The sequence below is a fragment of the Mustela nivalis genome (genome assembly GCF_964662115.1).
Source record: "Mustela nivalis genome assembly, chromosome: 6".
NCBI classification, from domain to species: Eukaryota; Metazoa; Chordata; class Mammalia; order Carnivora; family Mustelidae; genus Mustela; species Mustela nivalis.
This window is the reverse complement of record NC_139025.1, coordinates 82,832,452-82,858,680: the sequence shown is the minus strand read 5'-3', so window position 1 is coordinate 82,858,680 and position 26,229 is coordinate 82,832,452. Positions and strand designations below refer to the sequence as shown.

Below are 26,229 nucleotides of genomic sequence, written 5' to 3'. Positions count from 1 at the left end.
GGTGAGTTGTGTATATGTGTGTGGGTATAAGTCTGTGGCATGACTGAAAATAGTTGTACTTTAATAGTTTTCTCCTGTCATAGTTACCTATTCACACACACGGAAATAAAAGGAAGGAAAGGAATGCATTTCAGGATGGCGGACTCTGAACCCGCCATTCCTAATATTCTCCAGTTTTCAGATGAAGAACTTCAGGCTTAGAGTCACTGTTTTTTCTCCTTTGGGATGTCTCTACTGTATTAATGTGAAATATGAAAGAAAGCATCAAAGTTCTGCCGGGGAGTCTTAGGGAAGAGGCAGGGGAGTGGAGGTTGCATTGTCTTGCGCTCATTGTCAAAATGTCTATGCTACCTAAAGCAATCTACACATTTAATGCAATCCCTATCAAAATACCATCAACTTTTCAAAGAAATGGAACGAATAATCCTAAAATTTATATGGAACCAGAAAGGATCCCAAATAGCCAGAGGAACATTGAAAAAGAAAGCCAAAGTTGGTGGCATCACAATTCCAGACTTCAAGCTCTATTATAAAGCTGTCATCAATAAGACAGTATAGAACTGGCAGAAAAACAGACACACAGATGAATGGAACAGAATAGAGAGCCCAGAAATGGACCCTCAACTCTATGATCAAATAATCTCCGACAAAGCAGGAAGGAATGTCCATTGGAAAAAAGACAATCTCTTCAACAAATGGTGTTAGGAAAACTGGACATCCACATGCAGAAGAATGAAACTGGATCATTTCCTTACACCACACACAAAAATGGACTCCAAATGGATGAAAGACCTCAATGTGAGACAGGAATCCATCAAAATCCTCCAGGAGAACACAGGCAGCAAACTCTTTGACTTCAGCCACAGCAACTTCTTCCTAGAAACATCGCCAAAGGCAAGGGAAGAAAGGGCAAAATGAACTACTGAGACTTCATCAAGATCAAAAGCTTTTGCACAGCAAAGGAAACAGTCAATGAAACCAAAAGACAACTGACAGAATGGGAGAATATATTTGCAAATGACATATCAGATAAAGGGCTAGTATCCAAAATCTATAAAGAACTTATCAAACTCAACACCAAAAGAACAAATATTCCAATCAAGAAATGGGCAGAAGACATAAAGAGATATTTCTGCAAAGAAGACATCCAGATGGCCAACAGACACATGAAAAATTACTCAACATCACTCGGAATCAGGGAAATATAAATCAGAACCACAATAAGATATCACACCAGTCAGAATGGCTAAAATTAACAAGTCAGGAAATGACAGATGTTGGCGAGGATGTGGAGAAAGGGGAACCCTCCTACACTATTGGTGGGAATGCAAGCTGGTGCAACCACTCTGGAAAGCAGCATGAAGTTTCCTCAAAAAAGTTGAAACTAGAACTACCCTATGACCCAGCAATCGCACTGCTGGGTATTTACCCTAAAGTTACAAATGTAGTGATCCGAAGGGGCACGTGCACCCAAATGTTTATAGCAGCAATGTCCACAATAGCCAAACTATGGAAAAAACCTAGATGTCCATCAGCAGATGAATGGATAAAGAAGATGTGGTATATATACACAATGGAATACTATGCAGCCATCAAAAGAAACGAAATCTTGCCATTTGCAACGATGTGAATGGAAGTAGAGGGTATTATGATGAGCGAAATAAGCCAATCAGAGAAAGACAATTATCATATGATCTTTCTGATATGAGGAATTTGAGAGGCAGGGCGGGGGTTTGGGGGGTAGGGAAAGAAAAAATGAAACAAGTTGGGATCGAGAGGGAGACAAACCATAAGAGACTCTTAATCTCACAAAACAAACTGAGGGTTGCTGGGAAGTGGATGGTTAGGGAGAGAGTGGGTGGCTTATGGACACTGGGGAGGGTATGTGCTATGGTGAGTGCTGTGAAATGTGCATGCCTGGTGACTCACAGACTTGTAGCCCTGGGACAAATAATACATTATGTTAATGAAAATAATTAAATAATAATAATAAAAAAGAATGGCAGTCTCTCACTCATCTTGCTTTCTTCTCTCCCCTAGTTCTCCATATGGTGGTCACATGGCTTTTTCTCTGTTCCTCAGACACTCCCACCTCGATTTTAAAGATGGAGCATTCTGAATGAGGGTTTCGTTAGCTTATTTACTAAAGCCAATTAAAGTAGATACTTTGGAAGTCTCACAGAAAACTTCAGTCTTCATTGTTCTGATTTTAGTATATGTGCTACCTAAGCAAGAACTAGAACTTCAGTCTTTAAAACCCTGCATGACAGCATTTCAAACAGTAAACCATGTATCTTGGTTCACTGATGGCTTTAAAAAGTACAAGCTTTTATGTTCCCAAACACCTTGTCTGTCAGTTTGGGGTGAATGGGTCCAAAGGCAGGGGAGGGAAATAACCTTGCTTTCCCTTGTCTGTAGAAGTAATCTGCTTTTAAAGTTATCACTTGAACAGAATTTAATGACTACTGACACTTAACTGACTTCTGTTTCATTGTATGATATCCTTTAAAATCTAAATTTCCTGGTATAACTGTCTTGAATAATTCATTTTTAGCAAGATTACACAGGGATGGCTGCTGGAGATTTACTCTGGATCTGAGAGTATGCGTGAAGAATATTAGCTAAGAAATGTACTATTGGTAGATTACAAAAAGCCATGTGTGGCCACAAAAATTTCCATTTATACTGTGTTCCAAACTCTATATATTTAGAAACGCTCATCTTAATTCCATGCTGACGACTTTGAGTAAGGCAAAAACTGACCATGAAAACAGTCTTCCTTGAGAGTTTCAGCATTGTTTTCTAAGAAGAAATTTACAAAAGAAATTCATTAGAAATGAAACATTTTGATTTTCAAATGATTTTTATGATCCCCGATTTTAAGAGGGTTTCAAGGAACAGGAAGGCATTGAAAGACAAAATAAACAAATGATGAAAGGAGCAGGAGGAGGGCCCAGGGAATAAACTGAGTCACTGACAGAGGGATCCAGAAAGGCAAAGGCTGAAGAAGCACCAGAGCCGGCGGGAGAGAGTGCCAAGCGTCCTGGGAAACCTCCAGGGTCCACAGATGCAAGTTGCCAGGTGATGGAGGCAGAGGCAGCTGCAGCACAGGAAAACTGAGAGAACTCAGACCCCACCACATTTCTAACACCTCTCGTACAGAAAACTTTTCACACCCAGCAGTTAGCAAAAGCCAACGAGTGGTGGAGCTGATGAGTTTTCAATAGCTGTGTTAAGTCTCCCGCAGGTGGAGATACCAGATGAGAGGGGTAGGGAGGGAAGGAGAAAAGCCAGTCCGTGCTGACCGAGGGCTCCCTCAGTGTCTGACACCCTGTTCAGCATTTCACTTGCACTCTTCGGTCTTTGCAGCTGTCTTAGGAGATGGCTGCTGTTACCATGCCCGCTTAACAGATGGGAAGACTGAGGTACAGGGAAGGCTGGTAACCAACTTATTATCACATAGCCAGTGGCTAAGCTGGGACTTGAACCCAAGCAAGTTAGCTATAGAACCTGAATGCCTAATCTCTGTGCCATATGGCATTTTCCAAAATAACTACAAATAACCAAGCTGACAGGATAAAAGAGACTGAAAGAGTATTATTCTCTGATACGTGGCTGCTACCTGGGAAATCTCTAGGTTGTTTTAATGAGAGCCCTCAGTCCTCTTCAGTGTTCATCTCTGCCACCCACCAGTGTTTTTAAGTAAGGTGGGGTGGGGGGGGATAGGTACCTACCTGAAGAAACACTTTCTTCTAAATTCAAGTATGAATAAGTTGAAGAATTTAAAATGTTTGAATTTTTGACATACTCACTTCATTTTATTACAATTTATACTAAATGTCAAATACTCCTTGAGGGGAACATTTCAGTAATTTGGTGGCTGAATCATGTAGCAATTATAAGCCTAACTTCTAAAGCAGTTTCCATAAAGAGGGTGTACTTCTTATTTTTTTCAAAGTCTGTATAAATCACACACGTACTGATACTCTCTCTATATATAAGTTATCTTCAAGCCAAGTTCCTATATTTTTTGCAGGCTCTATTTATATGCAACCAGTTCTAAGAATTCTCAGAAAAGGACAGGCCTGAGACTGTCCCCTCACTAACATCCCTCAGAGCAAAAGTCTCATCTATTTTTCAGGCATGACCCACTTTAAGAGTTTAGACTCTGTGATGAGTCACATGCATATCTTCTAAGGACCTTGATGGGTTGCAAATGAGATGAAATGAAAATGACCAAAATGTTCAGAGTCAGACACTTTAGTCTCTTTCCTATTTGCCATCTGTTCACAGATTATAAGATTCAACTTGGATCTTTGTAAATATAAATTAAGAATGCAGGGATTTCTTTTGGGGGCACTTCTCCTGCTTCATAGCCCTATAGGCCCGAAGCAGCGGCAAGCAGACTGTTGGGCTCCTCTGGTTGGTAGGCAAAACCTGCAGGGAGAGAACTCAGGGAGGCTCACCCGTGTCAGCACCGTGGGCACCCAGGCTTACCACTTCCGTGCCCGTGTGGATGACGCAGGGAGGCCCCTCACACCACTGCCCAAGTATCCACCAGGTCCTTGCTCCTTGCCTTGCCCTCGGTCCCATCCACAGCCATCTACACTCACAGCCCAGGGGCCCCCTTCACAGTGGAATTTCCATTCTTCTTCTACATCAGCCTTAAGGCCCTCCTAACTTTCTATCCAGTCCTATAACTATACACGAACCATTCTACTTCCTCCTAGACCTTAAGCACCTTTCAGGTAGGGCCCACATGCAATTTTCCTTTCTGGAACTTATGGAGACTAGCCTAGGTAGATGCCCTATAAATGCCGAATGAGCCCAATGGTTCTGGAATCCATCTCTGAAAACCGAGAAGTCACATGCTGCTCAGTGGAAACCAGAGGACGGGACAGGCACCACTCGAGCCTCAGAATGTCCACTCCTTGTACAATGCTAGCGTAATCAGATTGTGGCTCACACGCCAATGGTGTTTTCCAGAAGTCTGTTCTGTGGACTCACCAGTGTCCCAAAGGTGAAGAAGCCATGTGATTAGGCAATGACTGTCTAAACACACATTAATCATGCATTAGGAGTTCTAAATTGAATAGCACAATACACAAGAAAATATCTTGGACACAAGGCATCTGTTACTGACAGAAGTGATTTCTCACGTTCAGCCATGTACATATTTGGAGAGTAAGTGCCCTTCAGGGAGTTCTGCTTACTTAGGGAAAAAAAAACCAGGATGAAAGTAGAAAGACAACATTTGTATGCTGCATGGAGACTCCACGACCTGGGAAGAGGAGGTGCTTGTCAGGGAGCCCGGGGCTTTGGAGCTTGTCCTGGTCATCATGACAGATGAGCTGCTCAGCACAGGTATGCCTCATTGTCTCTAAATGCTCCCTTCTTCCTTCTTGGTGTGCGAAAAGGCTAGGAGGTTGTCTTACACGGTGCGTTCTGATAAACACAGACCCACGGCTCAGGGGACTCCACTCTCCCGGCTGAGGTATCAGCAGTTTTGCAGCCTCTGAGAAACCCCTTCAGTCTAGAAGCTTTGTGTGCTAGACATGCTTGGCAGAACAAGGAGGGTGGAGGGGTGCAGGTGGGAGAGGAATGTGACCCTGGAAGAACACATCCTCCTTTAATGAGATCCTAAACCTACTCCCTTTCTCCTCAAGAAAAATCCTAATCTGGGGAGGAAATTAAGTTTACCCTTTAAAACGTGCATTCACACAGGTGAAGACCCATGTTGGATCTACACGAGTCTAAAAGCTGATGACAGGTCCATGGGACGATATTTCTGTGCCCTCTCTCTCAGCTATCTCAGGCATCCTTGGACACACACACACACCCTCTCTCCCCACACCCCCCGCCCCAGCAGAGTCTCATTAAAAGAGGTATTAACTGAGCTTCTTAACCTCACTTTCACCCACAGCTCCTAGATGACGCAGGCAGAGGCCAAGCACTCTCATTCAGTGGGCCTGAGTCCCCAGAGAGAGCTCAGCTTGGGACTTGGCATCCTTAGATGATGAAGAGATCTTGAACAACAAGGCACAGCTGGGACGTCCTTACCAGCAACAGCAATCTTCAGATTCTCGAATGGTTCTCTCCAGCTGCCTCCCTCAGCTACTTTAATAACCAGAGAGGGAAAGCTGGGTGCTTAACAGAATGAATGCTCCCCTCACCATCTTTCTGGTACTTTGATTATGGGCAAAGTGACACTGACTTTGAACAAGAAAGATATAAACGGAGGTTGATTGATTTTGATTTCTTCCCTTTAAACGTGATATGGGGCCAGATAACAAAATTTAGGTGGCATAGCCTAGAGATTCACACAGGAAAATCACTTAAAATTGTGTAGTATGATGATTTCATGGATAAAAATGCTTAAGAAAACTGGGAGGAAATAAGAGCAAGTCAAAATCTCAACGTGTTAAGATGCTGAGGGTAAGAGGGCTTTTCTCAGGTTTCTAAATGTTCCATGATGTGATTTTTTAATAATGAAAAGTATAAGTAAAATGATCATGGTGCTCTTAGATCTCAAGAATTAAACAGTTTGTGCTCGGGATAATTAAATGTAGATTATAATATAAATATAGATTACTCAAGAAAAGTAAATATAGAATACAGACGGACAACATGACGGGTGTGAAATCACCTCGCACACAGTCAGATGGTATGAAAATATTAGACATTATTGCCTTTCAATGCTCTCGAGGATTAGGCTGCCATATCAGGAGACTATTTAGAATGGCTCTTATCTGTTGTACTTAGTGATATTCAAGGGATAATTCACATGCTATCCACCAAAAGATTCCTTATGTTAAAAAGGGCTTGCCCACTATCTCTTTGAAAATAGAGGAATGATAAAACCTGTGACAGATACTTTCCTGGCCGGGCCTCTCTTCCACCTTCAGAGGGGAGACCAAGTGACTAAGGGGGCACGTTCCTCAAGGGTGAGTGTATGTGCATCTGTCTGTGTGTCCACGGGTGGTTCTTAGTTGCCATGGGTCAAACGGCCATAGAGTGTCCCATCCTAGCTGGCTAAGTGGTCCTCCCAGGAGGAGTGAGATCAAACAGCAATCTGCTCAGCGCAGTGAGCAACTTCCTCACAGGTGGGAAAATCTGAAGCTGCCCTACATTGACTTTTTATCATGCTCCACAGAAACAAATGCTACACCATATATTATATATCATATCATATATCATATTATATATTCCAAATACATTTTATCAGGAAGCCAGAGCAACAGCAGCATTCATGCTCAGGCTAATGCTCTATCATATGCATTATAATTAACTGGAATAAAACGGATATTCTCCACCACAACTCAATTGTTTTATGCAGTTTTTAATGAGATTCCGCCCAGTGTCACAGCGGTACTTATGTAATTACTCTATAGAACTCTGCCAGCAAGTAAGGAATGAGATCTCCTTATCAGGGTGTTGCAAACCAGTAACACCTCAGCAACCGCCTCTCTCTCAGTGCACTGCTGCATTCTGGCCGGTCTGGGAGTACCGCCAATGCAGAGGGAATGCTCGGGTGAGCGGGTCTTCAGCACTGCAGAAGAGCTTTCAGGGATGAGGACTGCCCTTTCCTGCAGTTTCTCAAGAAAATGTTATAGGAAAGGGAACCTACATGAAGCTTCTAAGCTGGGTCCTCTTTGATCAGGAGAGTGAGCCTCAGGTCTGTGGAAGGCAGCTTTGCTGGAACGGTGGGGCAATCCATCAGGGAAGAGTGGTGATCGGGGCTGGGGGTGCGCAGTGGAGACAAACAATTGTTGGTTTGTTTGCCTCCTTGAGGAAAACTGTAGGTCAGCAGAAAGCAGAATAAAGAGGACAACAAAAAAAGTGCCACTGAGAAGGAGATCATATCGGGTCCTGGCAAGTTACAGAAATTAGGAATATGGGCTTCTGCCCCTACTGCTGGGGACCCCAGAAACCAGGGGCTAGACCTTGTAAATTTCCACTGATGCTCTGTCCTACATCCAAAGAATAACTGTCTTCTCTGCTTGCATTTCTGCTTCAGGCTGAGAGGAGGAGCCCAGAGCTGACCCAAGGGGCAGTGTGAAATAAAGATCACACCCCAGTGACGTGCCTGCCAGGCCTGACCAAGGAAAGAATTCAATCAAGAGGACATAGGACAGTCTTGATATCTGCTAAAGGGTTCTCAGAGAGTTCCCAAGGAGGCAAAACTCCTCAGAATCTGCAGAGGTAGAGTGCCCAGGAGGGGACAGGACCCTTGCATGATGGCTTTCTGGGCTTCTCTCTGACTGCACTCCCCTCCCGGCCATGCCCCCCACGCAAGGATCCACCCAGGGTGGTGAAGACGGGCAGAGTTAGGAAGCGGTTCTCCTCAACCAAAAGAAGATCAATAATTAGAAGCCTTGGTCAGACAGCAATAGGAAAACACAGTGAAACATCTCTACTCTAAGTAAGGAAGTTACTGTGTTCAAGACAGAGGCCGGGATGCTCACTACTGAGCCCTGTAGATCCTTCTCTGCTCTTCGCATCCCTTCTCCCTTCGCACCCACTTCCCTCACATTTCATCTCCAGCTTCCCCCGCCAATAACAACAGCAACAATAACCTCACACCTTAGCTACAATTTACACTCCTTGTGTAAACAGAAAGGCTCCTTAGCAAGTTTCCACATTGTACATTTCATTTGTTACCTCCACGGGGTGGTATTATTTGCACTTAGGTGTGTTAACAGTAAGACTCCAGTAATAATACTCAGCACATTTTTTTAACTCTTCCAAGGGTATTCTCAGCTACTACGTGGTTTTACATTCTCAGACACAAAATTCACAGAGACCAGCAGGATGGGTATTGTTCCCAATTTATAAATCAAGAAAATGTAATTCACAGAATGTAAGTGCCTTGCCTAAAGTTTATGGCTCAGTTGAAACCAGTTCCCAGGTTTCTTGTTCCTTACCCAAGGACTCATTGTATGAAAAGGATCTGTGCTACCTGGATGGAATGATCATTATAGGAGAAATCTGGCAGGGCTGAGCTGCACGTGATGGGAAGAAAGCTATTCAGCCAAGGCTTGCTGGTACCCAGATTCAATTAAATATCATCAGGAAAAAAGCGATTCAGTTTGTGCACTTCTCATCCCTTCCTGCTCTCGTGCTGCCCCTGGGGACTGGCACAGGACTGCGACCCAGGCTGCTCTTGTGAGCCAGAGACGCCTCTGCGGTATGCTCACCCAGGAGATGGAGGCCTGCTGGAGGCTGCAGCTCAAAGCAGATGGGTGAGCTCATCAACGCCCTCAGCACTGCCCCAGGCTCACCAAAGCCCTGAGAGAGACGGTGACTCAAAGGCTATCTTTATAGACCCCAAATTATTCAGTTATCCCCATAAGCTTCCCTACCCAGACACACGGGGTTGAGTGAGAGAACAAAGTGAGAATCTGGGGACCAAAGTAAGATGAGTAATATTAAAAGGCAGGCATAAGAGTGACTCAACACAGATAAATGGGGTTGCTTCTTACTCCCCCACCCCATGCCATCCCAAAACGTGTAGGTGATAATGTGTGTGAGGAAGGGGCATTGTCTCTTCCTGGTTTGCCATATCTGAACCACAGCTATGGCATTTGACATAACATTTCTGTAGCATCTCTTTCTATAGAACCTGGCACTTGCCATAGTCACCTTCTCTTGGCTTGATGAAATAATGCTGCCCAACAAGATGAGTGGGAGCTAGCAGTCCTTGGCCATGACTAAGATTGTTCCCACCATCCTGCAAGGCCTAAGGTAAAAGTTAACCTTCCTTCATGAAGTCTTTTCTTATTCCTTCCCATTATCTATGAAATTTCCTTCAAGCTCAAAATATTCATCTCTAAACCCGTCTTCTTTCTTTTCTTTCTTTCTTTTTTTTTTTTTAACAGACATCCGTGCAGTAAGCTAATTCCCTTACAAGGAATAACCATGAGATCATGTTCCTTGGGGTTACATAAGGACTGTCACTATTTACTCACCTTAAGGTCTGGCCATTAGATCTTGACCACAGTGAGTGCTCTATGAATGCTGTTCAACAGAAGCAAATGATTTTCTCCCCACATCTATGCTGGGACTTCTCACAGCACCTCTGTGGTATTCTTCCAGGTGCTCCTGACCAGGCTCAGTGCCCACCTCCATGGAGGTAACTAAGCAGAGGCACAGCCTTCATCTCGTAGGGACATGGCATAAGCAGAGTTGGGCCAACTGATAGGAAGTTTGGATGAGGTGATGGCTGAGGTTCCTTCTAGTTCTGAAACAACTGTTCTTAAATTTTGACTAGATGGAAATAAGAGATTAGTGAATTTGGAGGGGAATAATAGATATTGAAATACTGAATAAATGAAAAGGGATTTGGGTTGGTTGCAGGCCCAGGGAAATTTCCCAGATATTCAGGGAAAGCTTTCTTTTTGGGGAGGATATAATCTCAGATACTCAGAGAAGAATGGGAAGAACATTTCCCAGATAACAGTATTATTGGTGGTGCAACAAGGTCTGGTTCAGGAAATGTCTTGAAATGAGACCCAATGAATGTAGTGTTGAGTGAATCTGATAAAGGAGGGCCCAGGAAAGGCAATGAGGTAGTCTGAAACAAGTGACAATCTGAAAAGAGAGAGAGAGCAAAGTCAAGGGTAATGTATGTGTGTGTGTGTGTGTGTGTGTGTGTGTGTGAGTGCACGCACGCTCACCCATGTAGGTGGATGATACATAAGCTTTAAAATCAGATTAGTCTGGAATCCTGGCAGCCATGCTTATTAGCAATGTTGTGGTAGATAGTTATTTAACCTGAGCCTCAGTTTATGTTTATCATGAAGATACATAGGCAGCTTCATTTGAGATTAAATGAGATGAATAATATAAACAATATATATTACCTAGCACTCATTCATTCAACAGATATTTATTGAGTATCTTTTTTGTGCTAGATACTCAAGACCTTCACATACAAGGCTGTTCTTTGTGTCTAGATTATATGCCAAGCATTTTATATGGTGAGTAATTGGGAAATGGAAGCTATAACTATTATTAGCTAAAAGGACCACATGTCCCCTTTCTCCAACCCCATCTGCAGTATTTTTTTGATTCTGGAGCTTTGAAGGAAAAAATTGCATTTTACTGTATGTGTGAGTTCATTTATTTGCCTTTGATACTATTTTGCTTAAAAATGAAACCTAAAATTTGCCCTCAGCTTTAGGAGCACCATAAGTGCAAAATAAATAGGGATTTTCTTAGAGTTTCAGCTCTTTAACATAGTCTCTCTTTGTGCACAGAGGTATCATCAAAAAGTCAAACACAGATTTTTCCCTTCTCTTGGAAAGCCATTTCCTGACATGGTACCCAAAGAGACATCTTGAAAGGGACATGCATGGTTATGTGTCCCCTCTCCAGGGACAGTCTTCTCCTGTGGATATAAAACAGGCTTTGGCAGCTGCTTAGTATCATTAGGCCAAGGGCAAGTCAACTGCTCTCTCAGGCTTAAAATAAAGTTATCATCTCAAACCAAAAATACCACGCACTGGACCAAGAAAAGAAAGCCAGTGGAGATCCAGTTATTATGTGGGATCTTTTTATTAATCTTAGGAGGTTTCTCCAGTAAATACCAAAAAGTCTGATTTGTATTTCTGTATGTCTGTATTTGTATACATATATGCATATGTATGTCTGTGTGTGTGTATGTGTGGTACTATGGATAAATTGCTAAAAGACCTTCACATAAAGGGCTGTTCTTTGTATCTAGATCAGCAAACCATGAAACTTGAGTGAGGTTTATTTTTGCTTAGCACACAACTTCTTAATACATTTCGTGAGCAATCAGTCTCTGGGGGGAATATATTAGTTTCTGAATAAGGGAGCAAATTATTCTTCTATTTTATATGTTGCTTCTTTTCCAATGGTCTTTACTCTGGTTATAACCAAGAATAAGGTAGCAACTTCAGAGACTGTTTTCTTGAGATCCTGGCTGTATGAGAGAACCAAACATGAAGTGTCTTCAGATGGATGATTTGGGATTCATTTGGGGTCCAGGTATTTTGATGGGCAGTTCCCCAGAAAAAAGGTGAGGACGTAAGGGGAAGTAAGTAGTACATGCAAACAAGAGCTCTAGAAAGTCACTTAGTATTGAGTAAGAAGGAAGGAGGGCACACATTCATTTTTTTCACTTCATTTTTTACTGATTCATTTCATTTTTTACTGATTATATTCAGTAATACTTAGAGGAGCTTCATTTCCAAACCAATGCTTAATCCTATTTATTCCTAATTGACACAATAATCTCTAGGCAGGATAAGGCATTTTCTCTCATAAATTTATAAACCTTTACAAAGAAAATAAGTTTGGGGAAATTACATCAAATGTCAAGTAACTCAAGGGACTTAATCTTGGGATTTATGTTTCTATTTTTAACATTTTAATCCAGACACATTTTTTTCCTTAAGTCTCTTCAAGTATTGATGGTACCAAATCAGCTCGCATACAAACAGCTCATCCGAAGGGAAATCAGAATTTTCTTCCTCATTTAGTTCTTTTAAATCCAGCTGTTTTGTGGGAAGATGTAAAAAAAAAAAAAAAAGATAAATAAAATCAAACCAATTAAAATACACATGATGTGAAATGACGTATTTTCTGCTCCAAAGTTTTCAATATCCCCGTTACTTAGAAGCATCTGGTCACCTAAGAAAAACAGACTGAACGAAGGAATCTCAAAGTCATTCAGTTTATGATCTTGTCCCTGTGTCTTATGTCAGCTAAAATATCCCCCAAATGTAACTGCCTATATTAGGCAGTGTTTCTGAACCTTACTGTGCAAGACTACAAGGCATCAAATGAAATGAATTTTAAATCATTTTTGTCAAAGATGCTATAAAGCACTTCCCTTGCATGTATGTATCTTTCCAAAAAGGCTGGAAATTATGAGTCTATGAATTTCAGAAGTAGTAGAAGCAAGGAGAGGATTACTAATGTCCATTAATCACTGGCCGTTGTTTACTTAACTTTATATTTAGGGTTTTTTCTCTTTTGTGTCTGCATCATTGATTGTTTAAACTCTTGTTAACTCACTTCCTTCAACTGTCCCTTATTTATTCTGTTACCTATAACATCAGGAGGCAGTTAAGTGTGTCTTTTTGAAAGGAGTAAATATTTTTCCCCTTCAGCACCTTGAACATTGATTTATATAATGTTCTGAATTGGCAAAGTGCATATTCACAAAAGCTCTCTGAAATTTACAAAAGAGACTTCATCATTTTTACAAATGTGAAAACAGAGTGAGGTTATATGTTAAAGTATCTGTGAGAATTTCTAGTGAAGTGGTTAAAGAATGTTAAACGTGGGCTCAAATGCAGGTTGTCTACCCCAAATCCTTGATCCTTTCCACTGTTTCCTGTTGACCTTCCCGAAGTCATTTAGTCATTTACATTCTTGATTTAGTTCCTCTTGCAGTGCTTTTAAATCGTGGGGCCCCAGTCTGAGGTAACCTTCCAGGGACATCCAGTGAAAGCTCTATCACTTTGATTTTGAATGCTGTACTCTTGCCAAATACCCTTTTAAAATAGCCTCTTCTCATTGACTATTCATTCAACTGGCAGTTTGCCTTGGCTCGTAATCATTTTTCCTGTGTTTCCTTGTGCTAGCAAACAAGTAAGCATCATTGTCTACTTACGTTATCTAGTTTACTACTTAGTTTACTTTCCCTCCTAAACCAGAGACCATTTATTGAGTCCTTACTGTGGGCAAGACACTGTGCTTATTCGTGTTAACTCCACAAGGGATATATTATTATTCTATTTATAGATGAAGAAACTGACACTCTGAGAGGTTTAGTATGTGATCCTTCTAGAATATATCTAAGGGAATTTAAAGGCTATCTTTCAGGGTTCTCTTTGTCCCATTTATGACACAATGTGTGTTCTCTTTTTCTTACATAAGTTGGAGATACTAAATGCCATTCTGAAGGATGAGTCACTTGTGCACATACTAGGACCCAGACCCTCAGACTAACCACCCACATCTAACCTAGTAGCTGGCATGTAGGTGCTGAATAAGGTTGTACTGAGGGTTGTTCATGACTTCAAGTACAAATGATGGATCTAAGTGAAAAAAAGAGGGAAAAATAATCTAGAAAGGGGGAAAAAAAAGGAAAAATTGAAAGAGAAGGAGAAAGAACGGGGAGAAGTTTTTGCATGTTTCTGTTGCCTCTGAAATGAATGCTTTCTAAAAGTAGGGTCGGTTGTTTACATCCTATTCCTGAGCTCTTATTGGGACTACTGTTGCTCAAGTGCCTGCCCTTTCCTGTAGAGTGGTCTCTGTGCCTAACACTTGCCAGGATGACAGACCCCATAGAAACAGAAACGTTCCAGTATTGGACTTTGTGTCTCTCTGCTGGCCATTTAAGTCATTCCAACTCACACCTGGCACAGCAGCAACAATGATGTCAACTTTTCTATCCATTCTCTGAACAGAATAGAAAAGAGGTCTTCCCCACCTCAATACAAAGCCTAACCTCACCATTTCAGACTACTTTGCTTTCTTACAAATTCAAACCACTGCTAGTAACTAATTATGTAAGAAGTTTCTCTCCTTGGACCTCATAGCGCACTGCCTCAATTCCTCTAAACAGAGCCATCTGTTAGCCAAGGACTCAACATCAAAACATTCTTTGATGAGTCACAATTAATGACAAGTACAATGTGAGTACTGCCAGAATGATAAATTTAACACTACTCAAATATTCATCATGGACTAAATAAAGAGCCTTTTAGGTTTTGAAAATGAAATATTTTAAGGTTTAAAAAACTGCTTGGCTTTAAAAATAAACCAAATGTAGTCCTGGTAGTTCCAGAGAAATCAATTGCTATTGAGGGAGTGGTAGCAAAGCTGGCATTACATGCCTGAAAATAACCACGACTGATTTTAATAGTTGATTTGGAAAACGTTGCAAATATAGTAGTGAGGTGAGCACAATGAACTGGGAGATGAGACACAAACAGTTCTGACTTTAGCTGAGACACCAACTAGCATCCCTGGGCCAGATGGTTACCAACGTCGCTTTCGGCACTAATACTCCATCATTCTTTGAGTATATGATTTAGATCCACAGACATATGGTCACCTTTTGGATTTTAAGAGGACCTCACTGACAATAATATTTTCTGTGTTGAGATTCCTGGTATCTCTGGGATTTTTTTTCTGGACATGCTTGTTAGTAGACTCGCAAATAGAGTGAGTGGATTTTGACAATATTTCTTTTCCCTTTAAATGGGTTCTACTGGATAAGACCCATTACTGGGTACTAATGAAAGAGCTAGTTGTCTACATTCACACTTGCTAAACTTCTCTGGTGAGATGATTATGTTGTAAAAATAAGACCTACATAATGGAAACCAACAGTTCTCCTTTGGTCTGTTTGCAATCAATGAAAGATAAATTCAAACCAGCTCAGCAATAATGGGTAGTAGAAAAACAATTGTAATTCAGAATTTGAGTCCCATTTTATCACTTAAGAATGAGTTGCAAAAGTAGAAAAATTGAAGTCTAATCTTGTGTTTGAAAAAAAAGTAACATAAAACTGTTATGTATGGGGGCACACGGGTGACTTAGTCGGGTATGCGTCTGCTTTCTGTTCAGGTCATGATCCTGGGGTCCTGGGATCGAATCCCGCATCAGGCTGCCTGCTTCTCCCTGTGCCTTTGCTCCTTCTCCCTGCTTGTGCGTGCGCTCTTTCTCTCTCTCAGATGGATAAATAGAATCTCTTAAAAAAAAAAAAGGCTTTATAAATGTAACTTCTGTTATAACCATAAAGTAAGATGGCCATTCGTTGCTAATAGACCAACTTTAAGTAGATGAGTCACAAGAGATCCATCTCAGAAATGTCATTCTATACAGTGGGTCAGATGCACAATCAAAAGTCCTTATGCATATATGATAATCTTGTGATTCCATTTTCCCTGTTCATTTCTTTGAAAACTAATGCTTTTATGGCTATTGTTCCTGTGATACTTTTTTTTTTCTTTTTCAAGTATGAAAACAATGGCCACAATGACAGAATTCTGACGTAACAAGGTTTTTTCAATTGTAGCTTATTGGATTTTGGCATCCTTCACATGCTGATGCTTTTTTTCTTTTTTTCTTTCTTTCTAAGATTTTCTTTATTTATTTGAGAGAGAAAAAGCATAAGAATGGGGTGAGGGGAAGAGAGAGAATACTTCCCACTAAGCAGGGAGCTCGATACAGAACTCGACCTCAGGACTCTAGGATCAAGACCTGAGCTGAAGGCAGTTACCCAGCTGGGTTACCCAGGTGCCCCACTGGTATTTTTTCTTATGTGTTAGCGAACACATGTCCAGAAGCCTGCCCTCGAAGTAGAGAAGATATTATCTAAAGGCCAATTCCAGATGATGCTAATCCTCTTTTGACCTTGCATTCTACTAGTTTTATACCCTCAAGTATTGACAACGTTGTGCTTTATGAGTGCAATCCATCGATAGCATTGCTTTGGGTCTTGTCTAGACAAGGCAACTTTGGATCACTCAGAAATCATGATGATTTATAGCCAGTAGCTCAGAAGGTTCAGAACTCGCAAACTAGACATAAGTATAGTTAGAAGACTGCGGGAGAACAGAGTATAATTAGGGTTGCTAAGAAAGAAACAGCAAGCAAAGAAAGAGGATTTGGATTGAAGGGGAGCCTCCAAAGAATCCACTAAGGAAATTCACCTAATATAGAAAGGGGTGAAGAATGGCTGGGGGATGTAGGACTTCTTAACTTGACAATTAGGGATTCCAGCTATATTTAGCCTATAACCCTTATGGCCAAGGGTGCGCAAGAGCAAACAGAGAACATGGTGGCAGGGCTTAGAGAAGTAGGTAGAGGCTTTTCCTGGCTCTGTTCTATACTTATGGTATCCTGATCCCTAAGAGTTAGATAGAAACATGATCCTTCATTTTGACAACCTGTCAAAGGCATATGATGTGCACTAAGAAAATACTTGCCTTTTATTGATGATGTGCCAGGCACAATATATATATATATTGTGCTTAATTGTGCAGAGCAAGTAGGATTACTGCATTTTCACTTTATGACTGAGGAAGCTAAGGAATAAGGAGGTCAAGTAAATTGCCAGGATTTCACACAGTTAATATATCTTTTCTAAGATTTTATTTACTTATTTGACAGACAGAGATCACAGGTAGGCAGAGAGACAGGCAGAGAGAGGGGGAAGCAGGCTCCCCGCCGAGCAGAGAGCCCGATGTGGGGCTCGATCCCAGGACCCTGGAATCATGACCTGAGCTAAAGGCAGAGTCTTTAACCCACTGAGCCACCCAGGCGCCCCACACAGTTAATATATCTAGGTTAGCATTTGAATTTAGCTCTATGTAACACGTAAGACTGAACTTTCTCCTGACTATGCTACTCTATGAGGTACTGTGTAAAATTGAAAAAAAAATTAAAGTTGTTTTTAAAAACCAAAGGAATAACAAGGTTAGTATTAATATGCTAAGTACAGCTATAAGAGACTATAAAATTCTATCTCAGTTCCAGTAATGTTTTCCAATAAACGCTAGTGAAAGTGTCTGTTTTGTGCCAAGATTGGGCCTTGAGGCAGAAAGATATAAAAGTCACAATTCTTGCCTTCGAAGAGTTTATAATCTAACTGGATGGGCTAGGAAGAAAGTAACAGTAGGGATAATTCACCATTTGGTAGAAAAATAAAAGTGATATGATGAGGGAACATGTGATTCGTTGCCAAATCACCCCATGTTGAAAACTGAGAAAAATGAAACATTATCTGGTCCATAAATGTTTAAGATGTCTTTCTGGAGGAGGAAGGGTTCAGGCTGATTCCCACGGTTTGATAAGATATGGACAGACAGGGAGGAGAGGTGTCCTGCATTCCAAGAGAAGAAATGGAGAACAAAATACCTCTTGCTTGGGAGCTAAAAGTGTGAGAACATGAACAGGTGTGAAGGAGCTGGAAGGGAGGTCAGAGACCAGGTGGTAGAAACTTTGAAAGATAGTTTAAGTAAACTGGAGTAATCCCACGGGCACTGGGGACCCAGGAATGTTTTTGAACAAGGGAGTCACCTGATCCAAGTGGCATTCCAGGAAGATTTCTCTGGCAGTAAATGGAAAGAAGATTGCAGAGGACAAGATGGAAGGCAGAAAGATCAGTGAGGAGGAGACTGGAGGTGGATCTCATCTATCCAATGGAAGCAGAAGCAAAGAAGGGAAACTGTTTCAGTTTTGTTCTGATAGTATAGGCTTAGAATAATTTGGACCTGGTTCTGGTTGGAACTGGTTTAATGAAGTGCATATTTGGAAAAAGTAGGAACAAACAACTTTGGGTAGGTTTTTAATTCAATTAAAATTATTAACTTTAGTGGCTTAGCTGGTTAAAGCGCCTGTCTAGTAAAATGATTAACTTCACAGCTTTGTATAATTTCACAAGTTATATAGTATTTTCAGAAATACTGATGCATTTATCCTCATAATGCCTGATGTGCTGGGTAAGCTGGACATTTTTTCCATTTTCCAGACACTGAAACTGAGGTTTGAAGACCTACAGTAACTAACACAAGGCCACACATGGTCCGTTTTGGGACTGAGACCTGCATATCATGAATGGGCTTCTGACTTCATTCTCTATGCATCTGCCATTGGCAATACTAACCTCAAAACATGTGTTTTGTTTTGTTTTTTTTCCATTTTGAAGGTCCATCACTTTTAGTGTGTTTTCTTTTAAATGGGAAATTTCAAAAGTCCATGAGAGTGGAGAGAAGAGTGTAATGAACTCCCCTGTGCCTATCACCCAGCTTCATCAGTGGCTCCACTCACGAGCACTCTTGTCTCTGTCTGCCACCCACCCCAATTATTGGAAGTAAATCCTCCACATCAGCTCTTGATTCTTTTTAAGGCCCAGATAATATTTTTAAGAATTCAAAATCAGTTGCCTTTCTTACAGATGGAATCTTTTCCATCTTTAGCTCTAATTGGAAAACGGGGGAAGATGCCGGCTGCCTTACGGAGTACTCCTCCTCTTACCAAGATGTGAGAAAGTGAAGAGCAAAACAGTTGACCCCCTTTCTCAGGAGAATTTCCTGGGTATTTCATTTTTTCAAGCTTCCTCTGGTACATGAAAAATGAAATATATTCCTTTTGTTCTCTTGATGCCTTCTCTGTACGTTTCTTTTTTCCAAGCTGCAGTGATGACAGCCCATTTATTGCACATGAGGTGCCTGAGGTTTTCCTAACGGTGGTTTTAATAGAATGCCTTGTATCTATCTATGTTATTCTATTGTGTATGTTTGGGTATGTAATACGCGGAGTGATTCTACCGACTGAGGGAAACCGTTTTTCTCTCTGTACTTTGAGGGAAAAATACAGTCCGGTGTTTAGCCAGGTTTTTCTAAATTGCAAAAAGACCTCTTTTGCTCAGAACGCTATCATTTCCCAATCATTTATTCTTACATTGCTTAGGGGAAAAGTCTATCTAGAATTTTAAATTAGAGCACCTGGGAGGCTCAGTGGGTTAAGCCTCTGCCTTCGGCTCAGGTCATGATCTCAGGGTCCTGGGATCCAGGACCTGCTCAGCAGGGAGCCTGCTTCTCCTCTCTCTCTCTCTCTCTGCCTGCCTCTCTGCCTACTTGTGATCTCTCAAATAAGTAAATAAAATCTTAAAAAAATTTCTTTAAGTAAATAAGTGAAAAATCTACACTTCTACCCAAATCCTGTAAGTTGCATTTTTATTTGGAATTTATGCCTAAAGTAACATTACTTTAGGCTTCACATACTGAGACGAGACTGTAGATAAATGAAGACCAATGGCATTGGGAGGCCTTAATACGGATTGAGAGGGAAGGATAGAGTTTGTTTATAAACACTCCAAAGAGGGGTTTAAATTGCTTGATTCTTTAATTTTTCAGAATTTTATAGCCATGTGTATTCATTCATTCAATCATTCATTCAATGAGTATTTACTCAACACCTGTTATGCTCAGAGTCTACTCTGCGTGAGGTTCTGAGGATACAAATGATGAACAAGTCCTTCCCCCCCGGGGGGAATTTCTCCACATACATAGAATTCTAGGTAGAATTTCTACATGTAACTAGTGCAATTACTTGATTCTAGAAAATTATCACATACAGCCAAACAAAGAAAGGTCTTGTTAAAAAGGACTCATTTTATAGGTCTTAGCCAATAAATGACTATAACTGGGCCCTGAGAGTATTGTACATTGCCTCCAACCAAATCTGTAAGACTTTCTAAATAGAACATACACCATTGATAAACCTGTGGGGAAAGGAAGGGCCGACACTAGTTAACTAAATAGTCTGCTGGGTAAGAAAGGACGAATGACCTTACCCCCTTGCCCTTAGATTTTTCTGGAGGTAAGAACTAGAATGGTTACAAACGTGCTTTTTGGAGGGAGATACTTAATCTTCTTTTTTCTGCCTCCTGATATAAGCATCCTCCTCCTCAGCCTGCTTTTCATGATGAGACCTGCCAACTGGCTTTAACTACCGCCAGTTCACATGTCCCTGTCTCATCCCCATGCTGCAGGTCTGCCTTCAGTGTGAGCCAGTACGAGCTCGTGGGGAACGTCTGTCCTGGAAGTGTGTTCACAGTGGGAACGCACCCTTTAGCTTGTTGGGCCCCAGGATGATACACGGGACAGAAGTCCAGGCGGACTGCCACACACCCAGACAGTCACAAGAGTGTCCTAAATGGAGCACAAACTGCATGCCACCAAACGTAAATCACTAAGGGAAAGGTGGAAGGAAAAGGGGAGATTGGATTCTGCACTTACTACGCAGTACTGTGACTGATGGACTAGATAAAGAGAGTTCTGAAATTAAAGCCAGGACCAGGTAGAGATTTAAGATAAATCTCTAGGGGCACCTGGGTGGCTCAGGGTCCTGGGATCCAGCCCCAGGCTTTCTGCTCAGCGGGGGGCCTGCTTCCTCCTCTCTCTCTGCCTGCCTCTCGGCCTACTTGTGATCTCTGTCTGTCAAATAAATAAATAACATCTTTAAGAAGAAAAAAAAAAAAAAGATAAATCTCTAGGCCCAGAAACACAAGAGGGGACCCAGGTTGCTGGTCTGATGCGCACGGCCCTATCTGGTACTAGCACCCCACCATTTACTCCCACTAGCTGCTTCGTGCTTCTCCTCTTTGTCTTCCAAACGGTCCCCTCCCAGCATTGGCCTGGAGGCAGAACACAGCCAGGAGGGAAAAGTACTGCATCAGATGTTTGTTTTCAGCAGACGCCTTCTCCTGCTTCAACATGTATGGTATCTAAGGAAACTCACTCTTCTTGGATGTAGCATTTTACCCCGTCTGTTTCGGAAGCTCATTTCCAGGAGCCTTTCTTCAGTAAATGAGGTGTCTTTTTTCCCCAAAAGATTTTAATTGCACTCAGTTTGCTCTGGTAGCATATTGTAGTAATGCGATTAAAGAAATGAGAATGGAAAAGGTGTGAATCCCATCGGTGAGTAAGCTGCTGACAGGGTGGGAGGGTGAAATTTAGGCTCTTTAGAAACTTATATTCGTTTGTGTCACTAGGACGCTACTAACCTCTGACAACCAACCTAGACACACCAGGGATAACTTCCTATAACGACCTAACCCGTTAGCTCAGTAGAACAGACAACTTCGGTTATGCGAAGTTGAGAGCATTTTTCTTCCTAACCATATGCGGTGAAATACGATGTTTTATGTGTTTATTTTTCAAGGTGAAGGAGAGATTGTTTTACAGTATTCATTTTCTGTTTACAAAATACATAAAAATCACCCATAAAAAAAAAAAAATCACCCATTATCTCAACCCCCAGAGAGTACATCTGTTGCTATTTTGTCTTTTGTTCCAGAAAATTTCTATGCAGCAGAGCTGAAATGGAATTATACGTAGTTTCATGTCTTGCTTCTAAAATTTCACATTTAAACAAACGGATTTTCAGCAGAAAACATTTAATTGTACTTCATCTCCAAAGGAAGTTATGACAGGCACTGAACAGGCCTTAGAGGTGGCAGAGCCCAGCCCTTATTATGAGGACAGCCTACCAAGCGTGGAAAACCACCGCATCTGGCTCATTCCCTCCAGCAGCAGTACATCACAGAATGTCCCAGGGGAGGGAGTTAAGGAGTCCTTCAAATGCATCAATGCTTTTATTTAATTTCAAAATTCTTTATATTTTTAAGTAATCTCTACACCTGTACAAATACTTTTATTTATTACTTTTTGGAGAGAAAGAATGGTGGGAGGGGTTGGAGGAGAGGGAGAGAGAGAATCTTAAGCAGGCTCCATGCAGATCATGACCTGAGCCAAAATCGAGAGCCGGACACCGAACCCACTGAGCCACCCAGGTGCCCCGTTGACACCTGTTACAATACTTTTCAAAGTGTAATTAAATTATGGTCCTTTGGGTTAAATGGAAACGATATGCTTGGGTTTTCTTCTTCACTTTATTTTCTTGAGTTTAGATTAAATGTAAGTGTGACCACAGACTAATGCATGATAAGAATTGGCAGGGAGTTAGCATTAATGACCTGATCTCCTACCTGATGAGATCTTTGTGCATCTGATATACTCGGAGGCCCTTTAGGAGAACAATAAAAGGGTGCCTCTTCCTCTGGGTGACCTATGCCAGATGCATGATGTAGCTACTGCTGTACTGACTGGATTTCAGCCTTAGTTTCCCCTCTGGCCAGGTGTCCTTGGTGAACTAACTGGTCTGTACGACTGTGCAGTCCTGACCTAAAGGTGATGGTTTTCCAGTCTCCACTTGAGTGACAGAGAGCTCACCACTGCACAGAGATCGTCCACTCCATGTCTGAAGAGCTGTGATAGTGGCAAGTTCTCCTTAACGATAAGAAGAAATGTTTTCTTATAATTTTTATGCACTGATCCTGGTTGTCCTTCTGGGGGAACTGAGATATCCTCTACCAGGTTTCCGTATGACTGCCCTTCAGATACTTGATACTTACTACCGCATGTCTTTCAAGTCTTCCCTTCCCTGGCTGAGTACCTAATTCCTACAACTGGATCTTCATGTGACTTATTTCTAGGTCTTGGTCAATGTTATTCTCCGGTTTGTGAATGTTTTTTTTTTTTTTTTTTTTTTTTTTTTAACTCAGAGGACGGTACTGAGCATGATACTCCAAGTACATTAAAGCCTTATAATATAGTATAGCTATTGAATCTGGATCTGAGTGTTATATTTCTCTAATGCAACCTAAACCTGTATTTGGTTTTAGAGAAATTTACACTGCTGGCCTCAGTCTGTGAGTGCTAGAACCCCATTTCAAGCACTCCTTTACTAAGCCAGACATCCCCAATCTTCTACTTGTGCAATTAGCTGCTGAAACTAAATGGAGGCCTTATTATGCCTACCTCCTACATTTCTTTTTGTTGGTGTTAGCCTACTCGTTCAATATTTGAGGATTCTGTTAAAATATATCAAATTAACTTTTTTGGAGGTCACTCTACCAGGGAAAGGTCATAACAATGGTGATTTTGGCTTTGAACGAAGCACTTCACTAGGATGGGGAGTCATAGCCTGGAGGAATTTAACTTACAGACATTTAAATGTTTCTAAAAGGTGTTGCTTAATAGATGAGTCCAATCTAGAGGGAAGAGCTATGTCCTGACCCTGGGGTTTTTTCCCTCCCCAGTAGTCCTTTCACTTAGATAACAACAGAGGCTTATCTGTAAGTGCTCTATGGGCAAAAATCACAATTCCCACGACACCTAAAACACTACCAGGCACATAATCAATTTTTAATAATTTGTGTTAAGCCTTTAACCTGAATGTGGAGGGGTCTGGGGCCAACAACAATCAGTAACACAACAAAAATAAGACACTTCTCCAATTAACTGTCACATTCTAATGATATTTATTTCTCCAGCGCCAAAGCCCTCAGCCTTATTCTTATATTTAGGTCTTTTCTTTCTCTGGGCTAACCATGCCCCTTTCCTGCCCCATATTTGTACATCTGTTCATTTACTCACCAGATAGTTCCTGGCTTACTCTTTTATTCTTCAGATACTTATCGAGTGTGTCTCATACCGTACGAGACACGATGTATGAGGCGAGCAAGATATGCACGTTGTCTACTGGGAAGAGACAGAGGCCATTTTCAATACAGTGTGATAAGTGGAAGAGTAAAGGTATACGACATAGTGCTACCAAAGCAACTAAGAGCGTCCCCTAGCCAAGTGGGAGGTGAGGAGGAAAGCTTTCCTGTAGGAAATAAAATCTAAGATGTGTCCTTGAGTATGAGTGGGAGTGGCTAAGTGAGAAGGTCATGGAATGTGTTCTAGGAAGAGAACAGCATGAGCAAGAATCTGGGAGCCCAGAAACCTCTGATTGCCAACTTCTGAAAATATCGCTCTCTTTTTGGTCTCTTGTCCAGTTGTCAAAAATCATATGTTGCAGGTATTCATCTAATTTTCTAGCTCTATTCTTCCTGGCCAAGTTTCCATAAGTAAACACTTTGCTTTTTGTGCCTTAGAGTAGTTCTTCCTGCTCCTGCCTTTGCCTTCCCTTTCCTCTTCTTGAGAAAGCATGGGAGTTAGTTAACTCCTACTTACATTCTGGCATCTGTAAGCTTTTCAGGGCAAGGTTTTGCCTTCTTCATTTTGATGGTTTAGGGTCCTGATAGGCGACTGGCATGCAGTAGGTATTCAACAAATGTTTGAAGCACTGAAAGGCAAAACTTAACTACTTAACAAATTCTAGCGTAAAGAATATCCTATAAGACACAACCAGACCCATGCAGGTCTCTGACTTAGAAATCACAGAAAGCCTACTTTGTAGCCACCAGAAATCAAAGGTCTACTTCTTAGATCAAAATCAATCAAAAATTGTTTCTTGAGAAATTGCTACATGGAGATCCCTTTCACTGCTGAAAGCAAGTTCACAGAACAATGACTGAGGCTCTCGTGCCTTCTACCCACCATCTCCCAGAGTTGCTGGGCAATCTGCCAAGGTGCCTCCTGCCTCAAAGGTGAGAACCCCAGGCTACCCAAGTTCTGCCCAGTGACGCGGGAATTACCTCTCTCTTTTAATGTGCTCAGTTGGAACAGAATCACAGAACGTCCAAGCAGTGAACCATGAAGAATCAGAGCAGATTAGCTGAGCAAAGAGATAAACTGGGCATCGCCCAAGGGACAATGACAAGTGAAGTGACCTCATGCTTTGCTTTCAAATCAGAATTCTCAAAAGTTATCTAAGCTATAACATGCCACAGCACATGAGAAAGAGCAGGACTTCCTGTTGGCACAAAATAGGAGAGGATAAGGTTAACAAGGAATAAAAAGATGTAAAGAGGTGTTTTCCCTAAAGTCTAAACTACTATTTTGGAATTTAAGAGCTAAATAAGGAAAAAAATTTTTTACTACCAATAAAAACAAAAAACAGATGAAAAACAGGAGACCATAAAATCACCTGAACAGAGAGATTCTTGGGAAATAAAATGCAGGGTGAATACGAAAGCACTGCAGAGGAAGCCTGATAGGCCAATAAACACTCAAAAGAAGCTTGATCTCAGTGATGATCAGGGACCTGCACTAAAGCCACAATGAGACACCATTTCACATGCAACTAATTAGCAATATTAAAAACTCTAACACTGAAAGCCACACAGTGTTGCTGAGAGAAATTAAAGGAGACCTAAACAAATAGGGGGAGATATATTATGTCCACAGGTTTCAAGACTCAATATTGTTAAGATATCAATTCTCCTCAAGTAAATCTTTAGATTCAGTGCAGTGTCAAAATCTCTTGGCAAACCAATTCTAAAATTCATTTGTCAATACAAAGGACCTAAGAATAGGGCAAAAACAGTTTTGAAAGAAGAAAAATTTGGAGGACTAATATTACCTAATTTGAAAATTTATCATAAAGCTACAGTAACTAGGATGGCATGATATTGACAAAAGGGGGGTAAAAAAAAGACAAGTCAGCAAAGGAGAATAAATAGCCTGGAAATGGACCCATACACTTCTCCTTGGTACTCTAGGCTGCCATCCCCCTGATTCATACATGTTGGTTCATCATATTCTTTCTAAACCATCTTTGGAAGGAGAAAACTAATCATGACTTCAGCTATTGTGTGCATGAGAAAATGGTCCTTCGAGCATTCGCTAACTGATTTTACCAGATTGGTGTGTAGAGTGATGTGGGCCTGTAATGATAAGGGTGTCTCTTATGAGGGAAGGGGTTTTGCCTAACGGGCACTATCATTCT

General features: G+C 41.3%; 1 protein-coding gene and 1 long non-coding RNA gene across 7 annotated transcripts in view; one reads left to right on the top strand and one right to left on the bottom strand.

Moving 5' to 3' along the window:
- The window catches only part of FRMD5 (FERM domain containing 5), a 310,983-nt gene that overhangs the window by 63,218 nt on the left and 221,536 nt on the right, over positions 1–26,229 (bottom strand). The gene's annotated exons all lie outside the window — the stretch shown is intronic.
- LOC309867977 lies at positions 5,120–11,219 on the top strand. The gene is made up of 3 exons (XR_014313432.1): positions 5,120–5,364; positions 5,924–9,744; positions 9,879–11,219. It is a non-coding gene; the product is annotated as an uncharacterized lncRNA (long non-coding RNA).